Genomic DNA, 22,397 nt, shown 5'->3' on the forward strand with positions numbered 1-22,397 from the left:
AGATAGTAATTCAGTAGAATGTCACCACTTCTAGGGGTAAGTTATTCCACACAGGTCTGATTATCACCTTTTCTTTGGGCCTCTCTCACCCTGTCTGCTGTAATTGTTCCACTGTAAACTATGAATCAGAGACTCAGTTTGGTGTAGCATTTCTAGTCCTGTCTGAGGCACAATGCCAGCTGGGTGATCTTGGGCCAGCAGTCTCTCTCAGCCCTAGGAAGCAGGCAGTGGCAAACCACTTCCAAAAATCTTGTCATGAAAACTGCAGGGACTAGTCCAGGCAGTTGCCAGGAGTTAACACTGATCTGAAGGTGCACACACACAAACTATGAGATGGTACACATGTGGGTTCAGATGTAATTGTGCTTTGCAACAGGAAAATGCTGCAGTGAAAGACCAGGTGGAACAACTGTTTCAATCTCAAGAGAGTGAAAACCTATTTCAGAAAGCCACCCTAAAATGTTGCTTATTAATAAACCACGTCAGCCGTTGGCCTTAACTGCAGTGAGAGAAGGCAGGAAATTGGAAATATCCAACCTGTTTCTGGATTCTGAAGAGAGAAAACAATTATTAATCTATAGTACATGAATGGGGAGAAAGGAAAAGTGCTAAGGCAAAAACCATATGGGCCTTTCATGGATCCAACCAAGACTGCCATGTTTGTCTAGTTACAGTTAGTGGTCTTCAAACTCACTTTTCAGACCCAACAGCCCAACAGGAAGGCTGCATGACTTGCAAGAATAAGCCAACATTTCAAGGAGAGATTATCTCATTTGCTACCAAGTTTGCCTCAGTAACTGAGTTAACTTCAAGAACACAGAAAGCCATTAGGCTGAACTTAGTAAAGGTTAAATCAAATTTGATAGAGTCCCCATATAGTTTTGTCTAGCAGAAAGAAAGTAGACCATTTACCTGTGATTTTTCAGTCTGTGGGGCAGAAACACCAAGTTGTGATGTCAACTTACCCATTTTACTTTGTATTAAAGTGAGTTTTACAAGTTGTAAGAATTTTACTGAAAATGAAGAAGTTACAAAGTTTAGCAATAGCACACTTGACAATAGAATGAAGCTATTGGATATGAGCTGCAAAAATCTGGATGACCAATAAATGGCAACAAAGAGATCAGCCTAATGCTTTGCTGACATCTAATGGTTACCCAGGTTTTGCAGTCCAGATGTGGTTGCCCTACAATAGGTGAACAGTTCAAGATTCATTGTTTTTAAAAAGCAGTACTTAATTACAAGATAAGTAACCACCTCGGATTATTGTGGAGTTAGTATTGCTACAGCTGACTTGAATCATGTGACTTCAGCAGTACATACATTGAAGAACTGAAATGACCTCTTGGATTTGGCAAAGGTGACCATGTTTGCAGGGTCACCATTGGTGTTTGCTGCTGTTAAAATTAAAATACTGCTTTTTATTTTTTGACATTTATATCATGGTTATTTTTTTACTGATACAACCAGAAGTTTTGGGATTGCACCTATCATCCATCCATCCATCTCACAACTTTACTGAAGCTTCTTGGTCTGTTGTAGCAATGAATTGATTAGGAAAACCTCATTTTTCTGGGTTGTATTTTGTGCCACTGAGCTCTATTAAACAGTCAGCCTACAGGGGTAGTGTAGCTAAGTTTGTAGGAAGAGAAACCTTAAAGAGTACAAATTGGGATTTGTAGCATTAGGTATATGTTTGCCACAGCTACGCCTATTTTAGGAGCTCTACACTGTTGTTGTCTTGCAACCAGGAGGAGCTAAGGCTTCTTGGAAATGGTGGTGTTTATATATATTTTGTGTACTCTCAGTTATTTCTTACCCTTAGTATCGTGAGATAACCTTGTTTAAACTGTTGCCATTGTTTTTAACCTATACAGCTTATTTTATTTCTAAGCTTAGTAAAGTTTCCCAAGTTTTTAACTCTCTAGATTCAGTCTGCTTATTCAGAGACACTCTGACTTCTGGCATTGATTATTGCATTTTTAGACAGTTTACACTCAATATACTGTAAGCTTTTAATTCAAAATAGATTTTAAATTAATACGTTGTGAGGCAGTACCATGTGAATTTAAAAGACACATTATTGTTAAGGGCTTTTATTCTCTGTGTGTGTGTGTATTAATATTAACACACACACACACACACACACATATAAAGTATCCCTCTCACCCCTATGGGTGGTATGTGTCTTCCTCAATCTTGGGTCCTCAACCAGAAGCCTGGGAGTTTGAGGGTTCTGCACAGTATCTTAGCTATTCTTAGTACTGCACTCTTCTGGACAGAGAGCTCTGATGTTGTTCCTGGGATCTGTTGGAGCCATTCTCCCAGCTTAGGAGTCACAGCCCCAAGTGCTCCTACTACCACTAGGACCACTTTGGCCTTTACTTTCCACATCCTCTCTAGTTCTCCCTTCAGGCCCTGGTACTTCTCCAGCTTCTAATACTCCTTCCTGATGTGGCTGTCACTTGGCCCTACTACATCTATTACTATCACTGTCTTCTGGTCCTTGTCTATTTCCTGCCTGTCCATTTGGATCTGTAAGTCCCATAGGATCTTAGTCCTGTTATTCTCCATGACCTTCTGTGAAATCTCCCATCTAGACTTGGGAAAGTCTAGCCCATACACTGTGCAGATGTTCCTGTACACAATGCCAGCTACTTGGTTGTACCATTCAGTGTATGCTGTTCCTGCCTGTATCTTACACCCTTTCCTTTCCAGCCACTTTCCACTTTCCCAATGTCAGCCACCTCAGCTATCTGTTAATGGTACATCCCATGCAGGGTCTTGTCTTGTCATGGCACTTCCTCTGCTTGAACTTCCTCCCATGTCTGCTGCTGCCTCAGGCATTCTGTCAGCAGCTCATCTTTGGGTGCCATCTTATTGATGTACTTTTGTATGTATGTGTGTATGTGTATATGTATACACACACATACACACAAAGAACAAAAAGGAACTATGCCAGTTACTTCATATTTTATCCACTCTAAAAGCTTTTAGAATCTCTTGGGCTCCTTGTTCTTTATGTCTCATTTAAGCCAGATAAAATCTACCACTTGCCTTGGAAACCCTAACAATTATTGTATGACTGTGTCTATATAATATAATATAATTGTTCCAGATACATGGAGAAACAGAGTGATCTGATTCAGACAAGATCAGAAATTTCCATAAGGGCAAGTTTCAACAGAGAGACTGACATTATGGCATCTGTTAGCAGTAGAGCATTTGGCCACAAAAATGTCTGTGGCTTTGCCATTTCATTAATAGTGTTGTCATCTGAGATCTTGTGAAATATCTGGATGAGATTTAAAAATATTAGCAATCTCATGAAGTTTGGGAGGAAGGGGTATGGTGTTTCAGATGTGGAAAGGTTGATGACTCCACAAGGCTCTTTAGCTAATTACTAAAGTAGCCCTACGCTCCCAAAGCTGAGAGACATTCCAAATGTCTGGATTTCTAAGACCTCTTTCCCCCAAAACAAACTCCAAAACTTAGTTTATATAACAGCAAAGTTTGAATGTCTTAGCTGAAACTTATATTTCCTATACAAATAAACAGATCTGCTCGGTTTCTTTGAACTTTTCTTTCCCATTGAAATCAACAGTTGTTTCCATTACAATGCTTTGACTTTCGTATAGGAGAAGCTATATTTTTTATTTTGATTTTTTTAAAGAACATCATTAAGAAATGTTAATGGTGATGTAGAATAAAGTAGACTTCTCAAATGTATCAGTTCTTTGAAGCTATTCAGAGGTCTGGAATGGAAACAGTTGCTTCAGCCAGAATGGATTAATGAACTCACTATAGGATAAAGTGCTCAGACCTAATCTGGTGGATAAAATTCATCACATTCCTTTTTGCTTAATTCTATTGCTGTCTAAGGTGAAAGAGCTATATAAGTAGTTAAGAGTGGCTTTTTAATGTTTTGCTGCATTAACCATATTAAATACGTTGAATAAATACACTTGGTGTTTTTTACTGAATCAAAGTTAATAGATGTATCTATTGGTGTGATTAACTATATCAACAGGAATGGTGGTATATGAATTCATTTTTGCTTCCCATAGGATTCCATTAGTGTAGCCACAGGGGAAAAAAATTGCTGCTGTTTCTTTCATTAGAATCAGAATAATTTTGTTTCTCTCTGTTCACTTTGTTTCAGACTCTGCATTGTGTATGAGTAATAACTTAATGGTTTACCTGAAATGCAATAATAGGGGCTTCTGATGAATTAAACCAATATTCATTCAAATTGGAGCTTAGGAAAAATGTTCCCTTGTGATAATTACAAGACAAGCCACTCTATACTTGTAAAAATCCACTATTAGTTTGAGCTCATGCAATTGATGGGCCTATTGAAACAAATTTAGATCTATAAAGTTTAACTGTATTTCATTATGTGACATGATCTTGGGCATTATTTTCAATGAATGGTAAAAGAAAAACTGACTTTGAAAGGGGGTGTGAATTACACCAATGCAATTGTGTCTCCCAGTCCAGTTCTGGGAATATCCATTTAACAGCAGTTTTACAAATAATTTGTCTTCATCTGTCTTCTTCTTTCCTTGATCATATCTCTTCCTATACCTCAGTGATGGGCTTCTGATTTTTGGACCAAAAATTCTATAAATAAATAAATCCAAGGCCGCATGTGATTGCCACACTCCTTTCCTGTAGCCTCATAATTGCCCATAAACTGCATTTGGCTCTAAAGGCAGAAATTCCACAGTAGCCTCATGTTGAAACAGCTTCACTGGTTGCCAGACTCAGGTATTCACCAATGGTGTATAAAACTTTACATAGCTTAGCCCAAGCTACTTACAGGACTGCCTACCCCCATACTGTCTGTTTGGCACACTTAGGCCATCAGTGGGGCACCTCTGGTGGGTTCCACCACAAAGAAGTTTGAAATCAAGGACCAATTCTGCTTTCCCTATGGTGGAGGCCATCTTATGAAACAGACTATCACTCAAGTCAAAATAAGTTTTTATTGCAATTCAGAAAAGGGCTCAAATATTTGTTTATCCAGGTTCCTTAATGTTATTTTTTATGCTAAATGTGAGTTATTTTATGGATATTTTTATTGTTCCTTTATAAGCTCATTAGATCCAATAGGGAAAGAGCAAGGAATGAATGAATGAATGAATGAATGAATGAATGAATGAATGAATGAATGAATCAGTCAGTCAGTCAGTCAATCAATCAATCAGTCAATCAATCAATCAATCAATCAATGTTGACCAATGATAGCATGGATTCCCACTATTTTGGCATGTGAAGTACACCAACATTTTAACAGAAATCCTAAATAGGATGGTATCAAAAAATCTTAACCTAAAGTGGCACAGTACCTCCCCTTTTGCATCGCTATCCTCCCCCCACTCCCATTATGGCCCATATTGTCCCCCTATGTGTTAAATGCTCTCCAGACACCAAAAGATGGAGATGGGGAAGAAGATGGCATAGCAGTAGTTGTAGCAAGGCTACTATCTGCCGGACTTGCCATCTTAAGGGAAGGCTACTATCTTTTCCACCCATCCCTTGTTTCTGAAGTTTCATTGCAGTGGAATCTTAAGCTTAGTTAAATTTTTTCCTCTTTTTATATCCAACAACGCAGTGAGCCCTTTTGCATTAGAAATCATGAATGAATGCAATCTTCTGCTTGTCAAAGCAAACTTAAAAGAGTGTGATTCTCTTTCCCTACAGATACCTCCCAATCAAAAGGCACTGGAGAACTCCCCCGCCCCCACCCCTTAAGAGGTTAGTTTTGGTCAGGAAAACATGATACACTACAAATGGAAAACAAGAGCATTTGGATCTCCCTGTAAAATTTCTAGGAATGAGGCAGAACAATTTCATAATAAAATCTTTATTTATAAGTTCCTCAGATTTTTTGCATATAAGACCAGTTAAGCCAGAATGTCAGCTACTAACTACTACTACATTTTATTGAAGAAACAGGCTTTATTTTAGGCTGATACACTAAGCATGCGGTGTTTAATTGAGAAAAAACCACAACCACATATCCTTGCAGAGCTCCTGACACATAGCCTCCCTCTACTACAGTGGAATTTTCTTCGGTGAAATCTCAGATTTCTAACTGCCAATGGCTCGTGATCCAGTTGCCAAGCAGATGTGCTTTTTGATACTTAGGCTAATTCTTCCTGCATGCTCAGAGTTTGCTCAGCACAGGTAGGAATCTGCTCCAGTCCAGAAAGCATTCAGAATATGACTGTTTGTGTATATGAAATCATAAACTTCATCTCACTTTCATGAGATTCCTTTGGGTCAAGGCTAGGCCTTATGCTAGCTCATGATTCTCATTTATAGTAGCGGCGTAAATAAATTTCTCCAGAGACGTTGCTTGGAGTGAATTTTAGTTTTTTATTTCAACAGATCACGGAGGAATAAATGCTAGCATGAATTAAGTCCAGAATTAAGTCCATTTATTTTTCCCCATTTAAAAAAAAAATCTGACTCACTTTTCACATACAGGAGACTCTTTGCATTTTAAGTTTCACAGCAAAAATGCACCTTGCACTCATGGCAGTGTGGCACTCTCCGCCAAGACTGCTTTTCCCTTTGCAGTACTGTTTGGAATGACTGCTTGACCACACATTGCCTGCTCAAATTCCAGGAGAAAGAGCAGTCTCTGCAGAGATTCTCGTGCAAGTGTGATCCTGCACAGAATGTTTGCTGTGTTGAGCAATATACAGTGAGGATCTCATTGTATTTAAAATTACATTCAGTTTGCTGTACTAGCTCATTCATGTTATGGAATGCCATATATTCTTGGGAAAGATTGATATGTTTCTTGCAGTTTCAAAAATGCACTCCTCAGTTACAGCCAAAAGTTTTATCACAGCAGCTCTATCTATCTAGCTGTTACAGCAATCGCTGCCAAGAAAGACGGAGCATTCATAGTAAATTCACATTCAGCTGGAGTCTTGTATTTCCCCCTCTGTAGATAGGGTTACACAAAGCGAAGACCTTCATGGACTTCCAGTAATACCAGTGAGAAAGATAATGAATAATGGACATTTCTCTCCATATAGCATTGAATGTAACAGCTCAAATACTGGTGCCCAATATGTTTGCCATGGGAACAAACAAAAACAATTTCAAAAAAATAATACAAAAGTCCACATCTTACAAGCACTCACATTTCACGATTACAAATGTTAGAATAACCTTTATCAATACAGCACACTGAGGTACAATGTTGCCTATGATAAATAAATCTCTAAACTTTCTCAGAACTTTGAAGGTACGAATTCATAAGCAGCATTATAATAGCACCCTGGGATTTGCAAATAGGACAAACTGTAATAAATCTTCCCACTGATGGAGAGGACTAGTAAGAGAAAATTACGCTGTCCCCTACTTCACTGGTTACATCTTGCTATTTCTCAAAAGGAAGAGAGGAGATTGACAGGAACATTTATAAAACCATGCGTGATCATGTACCCATCTTGCCTTGTGAGTGTATCATTTGCATAAGAAAGGAATCAAATAGGAGAAATTAAAATACAGGAAAATGATAAAGGTGGAACATGTGATGTCTTCTTGCAGTTCTCCTAAAACAAAGCCACTCTTTAGATGTTATCATTTGCAAGTCTAGCCGTGTGTTTATGTCTTGTATTTTTTTGCTTCTCACTTTTTTTTTTTTAAGTACATTGCTGGCATTATAGCATTAGTTTGTACAAAACTGTCACACGTTCATTCATCGTTGTCAGCAAAATAGTTTAATATATGTAGGCAATTATAATGGGAGTAAATGCTGTGGAGGAGGAATAATATATGCTTCACTGTCAACTCAGACATGCTGAATTAAAAACATCTTTCTGGTCAAATGTTAACACATTTTATGACCCCTTCTTAAGCTCTATAAAAAGCCATGCAATGGGTGATAAAATTCTGAATAGAGTTGCACATATGCAAATGTTGAGAACATGTTATTTAAATCTCAAATTCACTTTTGTTCTGCACTTGTCTTTCTTTCTTTACAAGGAGTTGGAATTTGTATTATTCGGCCGACCAGGAATATTTCAAAAATAAATATGGGATATGGGATATAGGATATAGTCAGAATATTTTAGAAGAATGCTTAACGTTCAATATTTTTGGTGACCAAAAACAGCATCTAGAGCCGGAGACTGCTTCTCATTCATTGTAGCCATCATGGCCACTCTCCCTACACACATGGAGCATCTTCAGGGGCATATCAAGTTCTCCATAGTGAGCCATCAACAGAAATCAGAACTGCAATCCTCCATAGCAGTGTATTATTGCTTCTAGGTACCTTGGTGATAGAGTATAAATTCTTACTGGGCATATCACTGACTTTTGAATACACTGAGTTTAGTAGTAGTCATTAGTGGAACAAGCATCCTCTGTGGTCACTGGTAAACTAATATCTTGGCAGGAACCAACAGGACCAAGGCTGTCATAAGAAGTAAGCTTTGCATGCTTCAAATGTTTTCATTTTTAGGCCAGCTGCATCACTGTGAGAGGGTAAGGGGATGTATATGGCCAGAATTCTCTCTTGATTAAAAATGTAAAGCTTGGCTATCATTTGATTAGGGACAGCACAAAAGGCCAAAATCTGTACCTAGAACAACTAGCAAATGGAATTTGTGTATGCAGTATCTTCAGTTCCATGGCAACTGTTCGTCGTGCCCTGTGAAGAAAAATAGACTTAATAAGTACAAAAGGGTTTCTGTTTGGGGAGCTGCTGCTAGTGAGATGACCCTTGCAGCAGAAAATTGCTGATATCCCTTAACATTGTGGCTGAACCATTTTCAGCACTGACACTGTTACCACTATCACCACACATTTTTCTTACACAGCCTCACTCTTGGGCATCAGCAAGGAAGGGATACTTTCCTGCGAATTCTTTCTTCTGTTCCTCTGCTGCAGGGAGTGTAAATCGTAGGGTTATACGCCTCCAGACTTGCTGCTCAAAGTACTGAGGTGTTGTGACTTCTTGAAAGCTTAGCACAGTGTTTTTCAAATTTGGCAACTTTAATTCCCCATGCTGGCTGGGGAATTCTGGGAGTTGAAGTCCACACATCTTGAAGTTGCCAAGGTTGAAAAACACTGGCTTAGCACAACCGCTTCGAGGGCCAGCGTCCCTCATCTAAGCATACATGGGCGTGCACAGAAGACATTTTCACCAGCATTGCTCTCAATGCTATCAATAAGAAGGCACGCAGCACTGTGGGTAACAATATTGCACTTCTGAGAAGGCCATACTGCAACTCTCCAAATACTTGCACTCTGCTACAGAGAACTATTGGGAGTGCAAGTTATTACAATAATATTGTAACAGCCAGTACGTATAGGGGCTAGATCATAGGGTTCTCCTGTGTGAGCTACTACTAAAAACAAGGCATCCAGGACTTTGTGAAAGGATTTAGTACTGGAGGGATAAACATAATCTACATTGTTGTTGTTGTTAAATCTAGTATTTAACATTAGATCATTTGACTAAGGATTTAAAAATAAAATAATCAACATCCTAAAGGATCATAAGTTAGCAATAACAGGGTTATAAGGGAAAAAACATCATTTGCTGGACACAGTCATAAAAGCAGTATTTGTGTTCTTGTTATTAACCAAATGGCTTTTTAATGGATACAGCTATAGCTGGTATGTAATAATCAGACTACTATCAAATGCCTTCTACTAACCATTAATTTAAAGGCTGTGTTGCTTCATTGTTAGAATAAAATATTGCATTATCATAGAAGGATTAAAAAGAGATGAAATTTGCTTGTACAATAAATCCACAGGACTTTTCTATTTTAGTTTTTGCCACATATGTTTATCAGTTTGAGTAATAGCACACTCCCCCTGCCCTGTATATATAGCTGATAATATTTCCGAGAAATTCCAAAGGAGTTTCTCTCTCTCTCTCTCTCTCTTTGTCCTCCTCCTCCTTCTAAGATTATTAGTGATAATCAAGGTAGACCCTAATTTAATTGTAAGTTTAGAAGTCCTGACAAACATCGCTTCTCTGGAAGTGCTATTTGCATTACAATGAAATCCTCTTTCAGTACCAAGGAGGAGAATCCTCCTCCTCTTCTGCCTAAGCCGACAATAGTTTTCCTCAGATTTCTTTTAGAAATCTCAGATTCCAAAATAAGAAAGCTCATTCTTTCACAGGCAGAGTTGTGGGTTAAATTCAAGTCAGTATGCACACTTTGCCAACACTTTAGGCCAGTCTTTGTGATGTCCTACCCATTTTGTATCACTTCACATTTGCTTGGGTGGTCTTTATGATCCCCTTAGCATTTCCGAGATAAAGCGTTCGCCTGTTGGGCTCATGCATCAGTCTTTGTTCCAGCATAAAGACTTTGTTCCCTCTCATGGTTCTCAGTATGGCAGGAATGGATACAAAAATGGAAACGCTGAGTGCTCTTATTGCATAACGGGATTGTTGATTCATCTGTTTGCATTGCGGCCAGGAGTCATGTTTTTGAAAAGATGGGCTCGGTTATTTTGCTTTATGGTTCTTTTTGCTTCAAGACACTAAAAGTGGCATAAGTAATAATGTGGTGTTATCCTAAGTGGGAAGTTAGGGCAATATTTTCAATCCCTCTTTGTGTGTGCGTATTTTAGAAGAAGTAAGATACCAGAAATTTTACGCATGTTTTAAGGACTGTGTTTAAGGGACAAATGTTCCCACTAAAAAATCAATGATTTGCCCCCAAATTTCAGTCATATGAGCATGGGAAGGATCAGGAGCTTCACAAATCAGTCTGGTGAACTGATTGCATATTGCAGGTAGCCTTATTATGAAGATGTAATCATTTTTTCTTTAAAAAATCTCACTCTAATCTTCAGAGATAAATAACAGGTCATGATGGTCCAGGGCCTTCAGTGCAGTAGGCATTATCTCACAGTGCAGAGATGATCTCCCTGTACGTGTAGACATTGAGGGAGAATTAAAATACTACTTTTGCTAATATGCAAATGAGCACAGTTATTCCCATCTTCTCTGAACTAAGCAGGAAAACAAAAAAAATTGCCATTCTGTTTCAGTTCAAGAAAACAGAAGTAGTTGTGTTACATAATAAGCAAAGCCTGGCTTATTTTTTTCCCTCGGTTTCTATTTTCCCTTGAGATACCTGAAACTGCTATGAAAATTAATTCTAGAAAAGCAGCAGTAAATTCCCATTGGTGAAAATGCAATCCATTTCCAACAGTACACCTGTAAAATTGTTATGGTGTGAATGCACCAGGTGCCTAAAGCTGTAGAAACAGCTTTTCTATGAAAATGTCCCATAACCTAATTAATCATTATTAAATTATCATCATCATCATCATCATCATCAAGAGCCGGTTTGGTCTAGTGGTTAAGACATCAGGCTAGAAACCAGGAGACTGAGTTCTAGTCCCACCCTAGGCATGAAAACCGGCTGGGTGACTCTGGGCCAGTCACTCTCTCTCAACCCAACTCACCTCACAGGATTATTGTTGTTGGGGGAAAAATAGGAGGAGGAAGAAATATTAGGTATGCTTGCCGGATTGAGTTATTTATAAAAATAATAAAGGCAGGATTTTAAAAAATCAAAAAAAAAACTTACTTTCCATTTTTTGTAATGAGTCCACTTTGAGTATTAATAAGCCTACATTAATTAATTGTATTTTAATGATTTTGTAGGGAAGGCTGATTTTATGGTTCATTTCTCATGGAATCATGATTCTCATGACCTGCATTAAGTACTAGCTACTCCTGATCAAAGATCCATGTGACTGATTTTTGGCAACAAGATCGCACTGGATCTTCTTGTAGAAAAACCCTTCTAGATATGCTGTATAACAGCTGAAAAATGTTGGTTTAAGCAAGCCACTACTCCTATCTAATCACCATTGGAAATATGAGAGTGGGGACAATTCTAAGAACCATGGATCTCAGTTCTACTCTGAATTCTGAACTGAGATGGCTAAGGAACCACATTAGCATTTGTGAGATAATATTGTCCTAGGACTACAATGCTTCCCCAGATTGATGCCTGTTGACTGAAATTGGTATATATATATATTTGGTTTGATTTGGTTTTTGCAGTTGTATAGTGATTGGGTACTCAATGCATAACTGTTATTCACTGCTGTGGGCTTTTTCCAATAGGGAGGGTGGTATGTGAATTACATAAATGTGGTCAGTTAATCTTTTTTTTTTCCCAAACATACATGCTCTCAGATACATACATAAAGCAAAGTTTCAAGCAGGCTTTAAGTAAGATGAATCTAGTTTTTAGAACGATGCCACAAATATTAATATATTTAAAGACTGTATAGTAAATTAAACCAAAAATAATAAAACTCACACAGAGAACTAGAACTGTATGGCTACCACTTGAAGGAACTTTGATTTCTATACACATTTAGTAGTAAATACTGTCTCCAATTTTTCCCTAGGACAATAATGAGCATGCAAAGGATACTAAGGTTTATGTCATCCTGCCCTGCTTTAATTTTTTTTTAATCTTTCTTTGAAAGAGACTGTTGCCCAACCCAATTCAGAGTTGCTGCATGGAAAGTGAGAATAGCCTCCTCCCCAGCTATTTCTCTCCATTTTTAAAGGAAAAAAATAGTGTCACCACCATTAATACTCCATGGCTATATTTTCTGTAGAAAAAGGTATTAATCTCTACCTTTTTTTTAGAATCACAGCACGCTTTAAGCTTCATTGTTTCATGGAGAGAAAAACATCTGTAAAATGATGTTAATTTTTCTAACCCATTGTCATCCTGCTGGGAACCAAGCAAATATAGCTTCCCTTGATTGACATTCATATTATACACCCAGTGGACTGATTGACTTTCAATATTTATACAGCACAGTTAGATCAACAGTTCCGAGATGGATTGCTTCTTGTTACAAATTCAGGATGTTTAATTAAACACAGAAAACTGGATATGTGCTTTTTTCTCTATGGCCACCTTCTGTTCAAGTTTTGACTGAGCCCTTCCATTTGTGACGCCGAAATGGGATATATTTTTGTATTCCATTGGGCCCTCAATATTGAGGCACTTGTGTTTTGAATTGATTGTATCTGCTACTAAAAATAATATATATTTAAAATATATATTAAAATAAAAATAATATATATTTAAGACAGGAGCACCTCTTTTTCAAAGGTTGCTGCAGATATAAGGAGGCTGCAACAGAGGTCAAAAATGCTGCTCAAAAATAAATAAGCATTAATACCTCAGGATTATGTTTTAATGACTGCTTTAGTGTTCTGGGATTTTGAAAAATGGCAGAGGAAGGAAGGCAGGCAGGCAGGCAGGCAGGCAGGCATTTAAAAACTCGTGGTGAGCCATCTGTTCTTCATTCCACTGATAGATTTTCATTAGTGGTTCTGTACAGAAGGTTAGTGCATTATCATATGATGAGACATATTAAAACAATAAATAAGTCCTGTGCCATGCAGTTTAAAATTAAAACACCATCATGACCATGCAAACTGATGGATAATAGTAACTCACTGAGCTAAATATAGCTTAGCAAAAAAAAAAAAAGCAATTTTCAGACAAGTAAAGAATGGTATTCTCTTACATAATATATCAGGAACAGAGAATCAATGTTCTACTTGTGGCAGAGGGTGGGTTTTTTTATTTTTTTGGTTGGTGGTAGGTTTTTTTTAATTCACATTGAACAATGAATCTCAGAAATAGATAAAACTGTCTCATGATATGTCTCTCCATAGCAATAGCCAGTACTAAATTTTGCCTATAACCATAAATTCAGGAAGAATCACAACAATAGATTCTGTGGCTTTCTTGTATTACAAATCTGTACACTATATACCTAGAATAAAACTGAATATAATACTTGATTCTGCAAACTCTTATATTCTTAAGAAGTTGATATTTTGTATCCTCAACACTATTATAAAGCCATCTCACTGGTGAGAAAATTAAACATGTCTCAATTTCTCTGTAATTAGTTATTTGAAAGAACTAAAACTCTGTCACAGTTTCATTCTGCAAATCCATACATTTCAGTACTCAGTGAGATTTACTGCCTACACAATATATATCAGATTGCAGCATTAAGTACTTATTCCAAACTGTAGATTCCATAGATATTTTGTGAGAACCATAGCTATGAAACCAGTTTCCAGAATGTTTTAAATCTGTGGTATCAGTGAGCCTTCAAAACTAAGGGCACTGGAAGATTTTTTAAAAATCTTATTTTTTCCCCATAACCTTCTCTAGCCTTCAATATATCCTGAGCCTTCAGAAAAAGAAAACTGGTAACTTAATTGCTACTTGTCAATTAGTTGTTCAAGAAGTGTTACATGGATTACTGTTTATTTGATTAGGGTCTTTGCAGATGAGAAGATTAGATCTTTTAGACAGCAGAACCTTCTATTTGTTGATTTTTATTTTTTATTTTTGTGGGGGGACTTTACTGTTGACACCCCTTTATCTACCAAATCTTTCATACCCTTATTACTAGAATATCTCAAGGATTGTCAGAAAACAGTCATCTCTTTGAATTTACTGGGGTGGTCTGAATCCAGTTCAAAAATAGAGAACCATAAGAAGGGAGAACAGGAGCTTTGAACTTGGCTCCAACAGCAACTAAACATTAGCCTGAATCAAAGACCCACGGGAGCTGGTCACAATCTTCCCTACTATAATACTGCATCCTGTTTAAATTATAGTAATTAATTTTAACTCTTCATATATATGCCTGTGTGTAAGAGAGACAGAGTATATATTACCATAGGGTTTAATTTATGCACCCAGCTTTCCTCTTTTATAGGAATCCATTTCCTTGGTTTTTTGTGTAATATCTAAATGGCCATTAAGATGTGTCTGAATCATTTCTGGCTTTATCACAAAAAATCCTGCTCATTTTAGACATCCTCCTGGCAACTTTCCCCAGTCCCTAATAGGCCTAGGAGGACAAGGGCCATTTCTCAGCAGCTTAACCCATTTCAAAATCATCTGTTTCATTTCAGCTGTTTCAAGCAGTGAAGCAAAATTCTTTTTTGCAGGAATAGCATTCAAATGCAGAGAGCGCTTTCTGGCCTATATAGCTCAACTGTGTGAAACATCAACCAGCCATTTTGGACAATTAAGAAGTTTATCATCCCTGAGCCAAGGAAAGTGACAGATTTTATTTCATTTTTTGAAATATATTTCAGCCTGGCACATAGACAAGCCTGGAGAATGCTATGTAAATCACTGTCATGGCAGAGGGCACTGTACAAATCAGTAACATCTTACAGGTGATGGGGAAGGGGAAGAGGAAAGGGGGTTCAGTTGCAATACTGCAATATCACTAGTATGTCTTGGTGATCTGTGTCCTTAATGATTTCTTGTCAGGTCAGGATATGAAATGGTTAGATAAACTGCTAGTTTACATAGCTTTAGGAAGAAATTAGACGGGAATATTAATGGGGAAATTTTTTATTTATTTGTTTATTATTATTTTTATTTTTTTTGGTGACTGGAAGGGTGTTATCAAGCTGTGACTGCTAAATACAAACTTTCCTGTTTATGGGCAATGGAATAGAAAGTCCATAAAGGTTAACTTGTGATAGATTGTATCTCCTTCAACCCCCACTTTTGAAAACAGTTGCCTGGCTTTCTGGTATTTTTAAAAAGAGGTGCTATATGTCCACAAGTTGCTCCCTTAAAATCAGTGAATGGTGTGGGGCAAAAAAGAACTCTGCATGTAATTGGAGCCTCAACAAAGCTGTGATGATTCTTGACACCAAATAGAAAAGACAAGGCAGAAGTTGCAAAGTGTGAATATATGCATATGTGTACTCATTATAATGGGGTATAGCAGGAACAAGGAGCAAGATTAAAGCCTACTAAGACAGCAAAAGCAATTAACAACAACAACGGTATAATGGCATCTAAGGATGATCTAATGCAATCCATACAACCCCAGTCATGTTAAGAAAAATCATTCCTACGAGCTCACCCAACTTCTAGACCTCACACCTGAGGGAACATCCAGTTCAAGGACATATGAAATGCCAGCAGGTTCAAGGCTAAATTAATGTTGGGGATATTCCCAAAGGTTCCAGAGGGCAGAGGCTGCACATTTTTTGGGTCCCACCAGATACTAGATGGGTCCTGGAACACGTCCATTGTGCCAGATCTGCTGAGACAAGCAGAAACAAAGAAAGGTGGTCCTGCAAATAAATGAATCACATGCAGAGAAAGAATGAAGTACGTCCTTGCTCCTCCATTTGTATGTTTACTTTTTTTTCTTTTTTAAGGATCATTACTTTTCCAATTTATTTAAACAGAATATAAATATTTTTGTCCCTGTTGATGGAAGCTGCTGGAACTGCCGTGAATGTACCAAGAAGGCTTCCTCCAAAACAAATCATACATTGATTAAAAAAAAAAAAACAGCCCTCTGTTCAAGTATTATGTCTGAATAGATAATATTAAATACATTGAGGCCAAGTCACGCAGGCTTCTCTCCACTGTCCCTTTGTGCATTAATCCAACTGTCACTGTTCTTGGCCTTCCCCACCTTAATCTGGAAAGTGTGAAGGGCGTTTCTATTTCTGGTTGCTTAAAAACTAGGTAACTGCAGTTTGCAATCTGGAGTCATGATAAAGCAAACTTCGTGATATCATCAGTCAAATTGGATTAGAAACTCTCTTCAGGTCTCCCTGTTTATCAAAGAGAAAGAATTCGTGGAGACGGCACCTATCCCCGTTAGCAGGGGAAAGAGTGGGGTTGAAGCTGCTCTGATTCTTAGTCTCCTGTTGATGCCATAGAAGCACAGAGGAGATGGCACAATGCCTAGCATGGCATCCACAGCAAGGTCATTGACAGCATGACACAATTTCTGCACTGCCACAGCTCTGAGGAGGACGTAGGAAGGATAAGGATATGAGAGGACTGGCAGCAATCCTTTTTCCATTTTCCCACAAGGGTGACATTTCCTGACCTTTTCCTTTTTCCCACAAGGTGACGTTTCCAGAACAGGGAAAAGCTGACTGTTAATAAAGAGTTTGCAGTAAGCAACAGTTATCCTTCCTTTTGCTGCTGAGAACTTAGAACCCCTCCTTGACACACCAGCTTTCTTCCTCAGTCGCTATCAGTTCACTGAAGCCCAAGAGAATCCATTGACATGAATCAGTAAAACCAAAACAGGAGGGGCCATTTCACTATCTTATTTTTCTCTGAAATTCTGCCTCAAATTAACGAATTATTGATAAAATAATTACAGCCCATGTTTCTATTAAAATTAACCCTCAAAGATCAGCACTTACAGAATTTCCACCTAAGTCCTCTCACTCAGGTACCAATCCAGAAACAGACTCAGTATTATGAATAATATCATCAGTATACAACACCTTTTTTTGCACTAGCGTTTTCTAGACTCTGTTCACAATAATCTGATACTGAAATAGTAAGGTGACAAAAGGCATGGATTTGCACTTGAGTAAACATGCAATTTAGCTTGTTTTCAACCTACACAATTAATATTCTGGCATCCAACCTGCTTTACGAAAACTTTTACCATTCCCAAATTCTGACCTAGACGATTCACATACGCCATTTAGAATTTCTGGTGCAAGGAAATTAAATGACTCATCTCCACAGAAAAATTATGGGGAAACCTTGTGATACAGAAACATTTTTGGAACAGGTTTCCTTAACCTGGAGCTCAGTAAGTTTGGAAATTTTGGAAGGAGTTTTCTACAAACAGCTGGAGCTCATCAGCTTGAAAAAAAAGCTACTCTGATATGTACTGCTTCAAGGAGTGCTGTTTAAAAATACACATCCATTTTAAGAGTAGGAAACACTTTACATTCATTGTTCATGTTTCAGAAAACTGTATAACAAATGGTGCATGTTTCTCAACAATTGTAACCAGAATTTCCCCAAAATTCTCTATTAATATAGTTCACTCTTTGCTGAAAGATGCTGAAGAAAGTTTAACTAAGCAGACAAGAGTTAACAAAATGGTCCTCATTTTAAGCTCTTATTTTACAATAAAGCAGGAAAGTTAAAATGGATATTGGGCATCTGTATGTACTGAAAAAGTTCCAGCAAGTATCACATTTACTGCCTGTTCCATAACTCAGGCTCTACAGTATGTATGTAACCCTGCTGGCTTAATGTAGGGGAACGAAGCCCAGCAAATTTACATGTTCTAATGAGCTGGCTCAATAAATTTCAAAAAGAAAAGATCTGTAGTTAAGCGAGTGAGAATGTAGCATTGATGCCTTTCCATGAATAGTACCCTTCATATTACTAAATTTCAGGCTAGTGCCCAAATAATGACACTTTCTGATTATTTCAAGGGTGCTTACCCTTAATTATGAACTTTTGCTATATTTCTTGAGTATGTCAAGCTTAATTACTTGTATCTCTGATATATCTTTGTCAGTAAATTGAGCCAAATGGAGATGAGACTGACAGAGAAATTAATTCTTCTCTGAATAAATTGAAAAGATCTTGCAACTTACAGAGTAATGTGATGTGAAACAAGAGCTTTTCTTACCAAGGGTTTTCCTACTGTGTTATACCCACACAGCTTTCTTCACCTCATTTACCATGGTTGATCCTACCGTAAAGTTGAGTAAGACCTTGGCCTCAGGTGGCAGAGATAGATGGAAAAGGGTCTATTTGTCTTGGACTCAAAAACCTCAGGTCTCTTAAACTATCCTACTGCATAAGAGATGGTGCAGAACTTTATCCTATCACCAATGCTGAAGGTGCAATTATCAGTCCAATTGGCTTTTGAATGTCCAAAAGGGTGCCATTTTATCTTTTGTTCCGGGGGGTGGGGAAATTACTTGGGCCACTTCTGCCCTTTACACTTTCAGTTCAGTACCTGGGATGCTCTTCAAGATATTTGGGGCTTGGATAAATAACTCATATCTACATTATATCTTTAGCACTGAGTTCCTTTCATGTAAACTTGTATGCACCATTTCATTGGCAAATGAGCAAAATATCCTTTTGCAAGTTCCTTGCATATGAAAAATGGCACTGAAACAGCTTACCCTAATCTTCTCATTAACAGGAAATATTTATTCTGTTTTACAGATGAGTAAAATAAACTTGAATGAAATGAAATATCTCGGGCTACCCAGGTAGTCTAAAACTGAGCTGAGTTTTGATCTTAATGTTATAAAATATATAGCTAGAACTCTTGACTAGCATTCTCTCTGCTGGGGAGAAATCCTTTGTTTTTGTTTTTTGTCCTATAATGTACTTTTTTTAATGTACAATGATGGGAATCAAAGTAAGGACTTAGAATGCTAAAACATTTACATTGATGACAACATAAAATCTCCATTAGCCACATTGGCCAGCATGACTTCCAGGAGTCAAGCTTTCCTGTGGCTTTCATTTATTATTAACAGAAACATCAGTCCATTGCTATAAACCAAACTATATCATTCACTGATCTTTATTGAATCCAACAGCCATAAGATTTGCATATCTTCATTTTTCAAATGCACCATTGTTCAGTTTCTGTTGCTTTTGTTACTGGCACTGATGCTCTTTGATAGAAAATGTGGTAAATGAGCTGTGCAATGGATTTAATTTACTGAGGTCTCTGAACTCTGTCTCCTCACTCAGTGAAGTGAGTTCAGGAACCAGTGGGAGAATAGAAAATGTCCCTTGGGTCACGCTTGGCTCCTGATAACTTCACAGGCATCTGCGTGTAGTTTGGGCAACAGTACAGAAGTGGTTTGCCAGTGCCTTCTTCTGCAATGATTTTCAACTCCCCGTTTTGGCTGATAGTTTGGAGGAGTTTGCCTCAGGCCATTCTAAGCAGCTGGGCATTTTTAGCTTTAAAATCTGAATTTTTAATCTAAAGGTCACCGTGAGGTGGTTTTTTTTGTTTTGTTTTTTTACCCTGTTATCATTCTTGTCACTGTTTTTATGTTTACTGGATGAAAGCTATGTTGTAAAGTTACAACTGTACGCAAATATAATTAATAATTGCAACAACCGTGCTCTAGTATCTTTTGTGCTAAACAGGACAAAACTGTGAAATTGAGAGAAAAAGCAAATCTAGGCATCTCCATGTAGGAAAAAACAGCATTCCATAAAAATTAATTTACCCCCAATATTCTGTATATTTAAGGGTGATGCTGTTTTGTATCCAAAATGATATTCAAGGCAAGCCAGTGGTTGGAAATAAGGATTAGTGAATTCAGTTAGATTTAGCTGGGAATAAATCAGGCAGCATACAAAATATCTATTAATGAAAGGAATTAAAGAATGAGCATTTTTATTTTGAAGTTATAAGTAACAAAAATTGTCTTTAATTCCTGGTAACAGTCCATCAATACCTTTCACAAGCATCGCAATATTGTCCTGTAAGAGACAGACATTGCTTTTACATTTATTTCTGGAAGTAAATTGCTTCCATTGTTCTAGTTTCTTCTATTTTTTATGGTCATTTTAATAATACCATATGATTTTTTTTACTGTTACTATTGTTTTAAATTACTGTTATTTAAAATTATTATAATAATTATCATTATTATAACAATGACTCCATAGTCAGAGATATAACACTTGGACATGACTTTGTAATCAAAGATTATGACAGTTGAATCCAGATGTTGTAAAAGTGGCTCTACTGTTCTATTTACTTGACCTCTACAGCATCTCAGTAACTTTATGTACTTTTTGCCTCATGAAGTGTAGTAGTTCTTTAGCTGTGTCTAACATGTACTCCCTTTGAAAGAAAATAAGATTTTTATCTGTTCCTAAATTGTGTTTCACTATTTAAAGTAAATGGGATATACAAGGAAGGATGTTATAAATCTTTCATCCTTAGACCAGATGGCTTGAATCAGATAGCCTTTGATGCCCCATCTAATCATGTTACTCCATTATCAAAAAATTATAACTTCTGCCTTTCCCCCTCCCCCCAGCTTATTATGAGCAGCACCTGGCAGATGTGGTCACCCTACGGATTCCTTACTGTGAGATTAGGAGTCTAGGAATGGGGAGGGATCATGTTTCAGTGACAAGGCTCGGGTTTTGCTGGCATCTGTAGTTAGAAGGTTCTAATAGCAGATGACAAGCAAGAACAGTGCTCAGGTCGTGAGAGAACTACTGCTAACAAAGTGGACAATACTGAGCTAGCCAAATAAATTGTCTGATTTGAGATAAGGCAGGTTGCTATGTAATGATCTCTTTATACAGTATATGTGAAGAACAAAGAAAGGCAAAAAATTTCAATAACACAATTTTTAACATGGATTGTTTAGTGGACACCATTACTCTGAAACTGTAAGGGGAGCATATATCCTTAATAAAAAGAAATACTTTTTTTTTTTTTTTACAAAGTTGTAACTTTTATTAACTTCTAGCACCTAAGAGTCATTAATCAAAGCCTTGAAAAATATTCTTTCCTGACACAACCCTAGAAATGCATCTGCTCTCCTTCTGTCTATTCCATTGTTTTTAATCAGATTTTTTTCCCTGCAAAAGACGACTATAAAATTGCACTCATAAAGGACTGAATTATCTGAACAGTAAAGCCAATGTAAATGTCAACCTATAACTATGGCTCTGTATGTTTGCAAGCTATGTTCAGTGATTTCCTCACTTCAGGGCATTTCAGTGCTTAACTTATAAATCATTAGCTCAAGTCATCATTGTTGACTAAACAGATGTGCTTGATATTTATGCTGACTTGAGTTTAAAGTAAGTTGACTGATAAACATATAGCATTTCCAGCGACATGCTTAAGCATTTGGCCTTTACACTGTAGGCATTTTGCTATTTAATTATGAGATTGTGCAAAAATGGAATCAGTGAGTAGTGAAACATGTCTGCAGTGTAAGCTTTGGCAAGTATGACACAGAGCGGTTTCCGTCATATTTGAGAAATTGTTCTGTGGAAGTAGCCTTTGATGTCATAGATACTTATCAGCAAAACAAGGCTCAAAAGCATTAAAAGGAAGGAAGAAACTAATATTCATCCTTATTTTCAGATGTAACCTCCACTTATATATGGACATTACACTTATATGTACAATTCAAGTTGAATAATATTATGAGGTATTTAGGTATTTAATCTGTGATTACTTATCACAGTCTCTGGATAAAGACCGTGAAATATGATAACAGTGGTTAATGTCCCAGAGAAAAGCCAGTGGTGTTAACTGTTGCTTTGATGGGTATATCATTTCTTCAAAAGAGACCAAGCTGCAGGTTTTAGGGCTCCTGTTTAAATAGTTTAATTTAAAAGATCAGCATATTATGAAATAAACCCAAAAGAAATAGCTTTCCCATTGGAAGGAAGGATATTGTTCTGAAACTTTTGGCTTTCTTTTTTATAAAACAGAGGGAGATGGTTTTAAGTCTTTGCCTAGAACATTATTTCTGACTACCGTTTGCTTTTCCAAAAAGCCACCAT

Source organism: Python bivittatus, unplaced genomic scaffold (assembly GCF_059951505.1).
Source record: "Python bivittatus isolate LINGU-HERP-01145 unplaced genomic scaffold, Pbiv_v1 ctg000700_np1212, whole genome shotgun sequence".
NCBI classification, from domain to species: Eukaryota; Metazoa; Chordata; class Lepidosauria; order Squamata; family Pythonidae; genus Python; species Python bivittatus.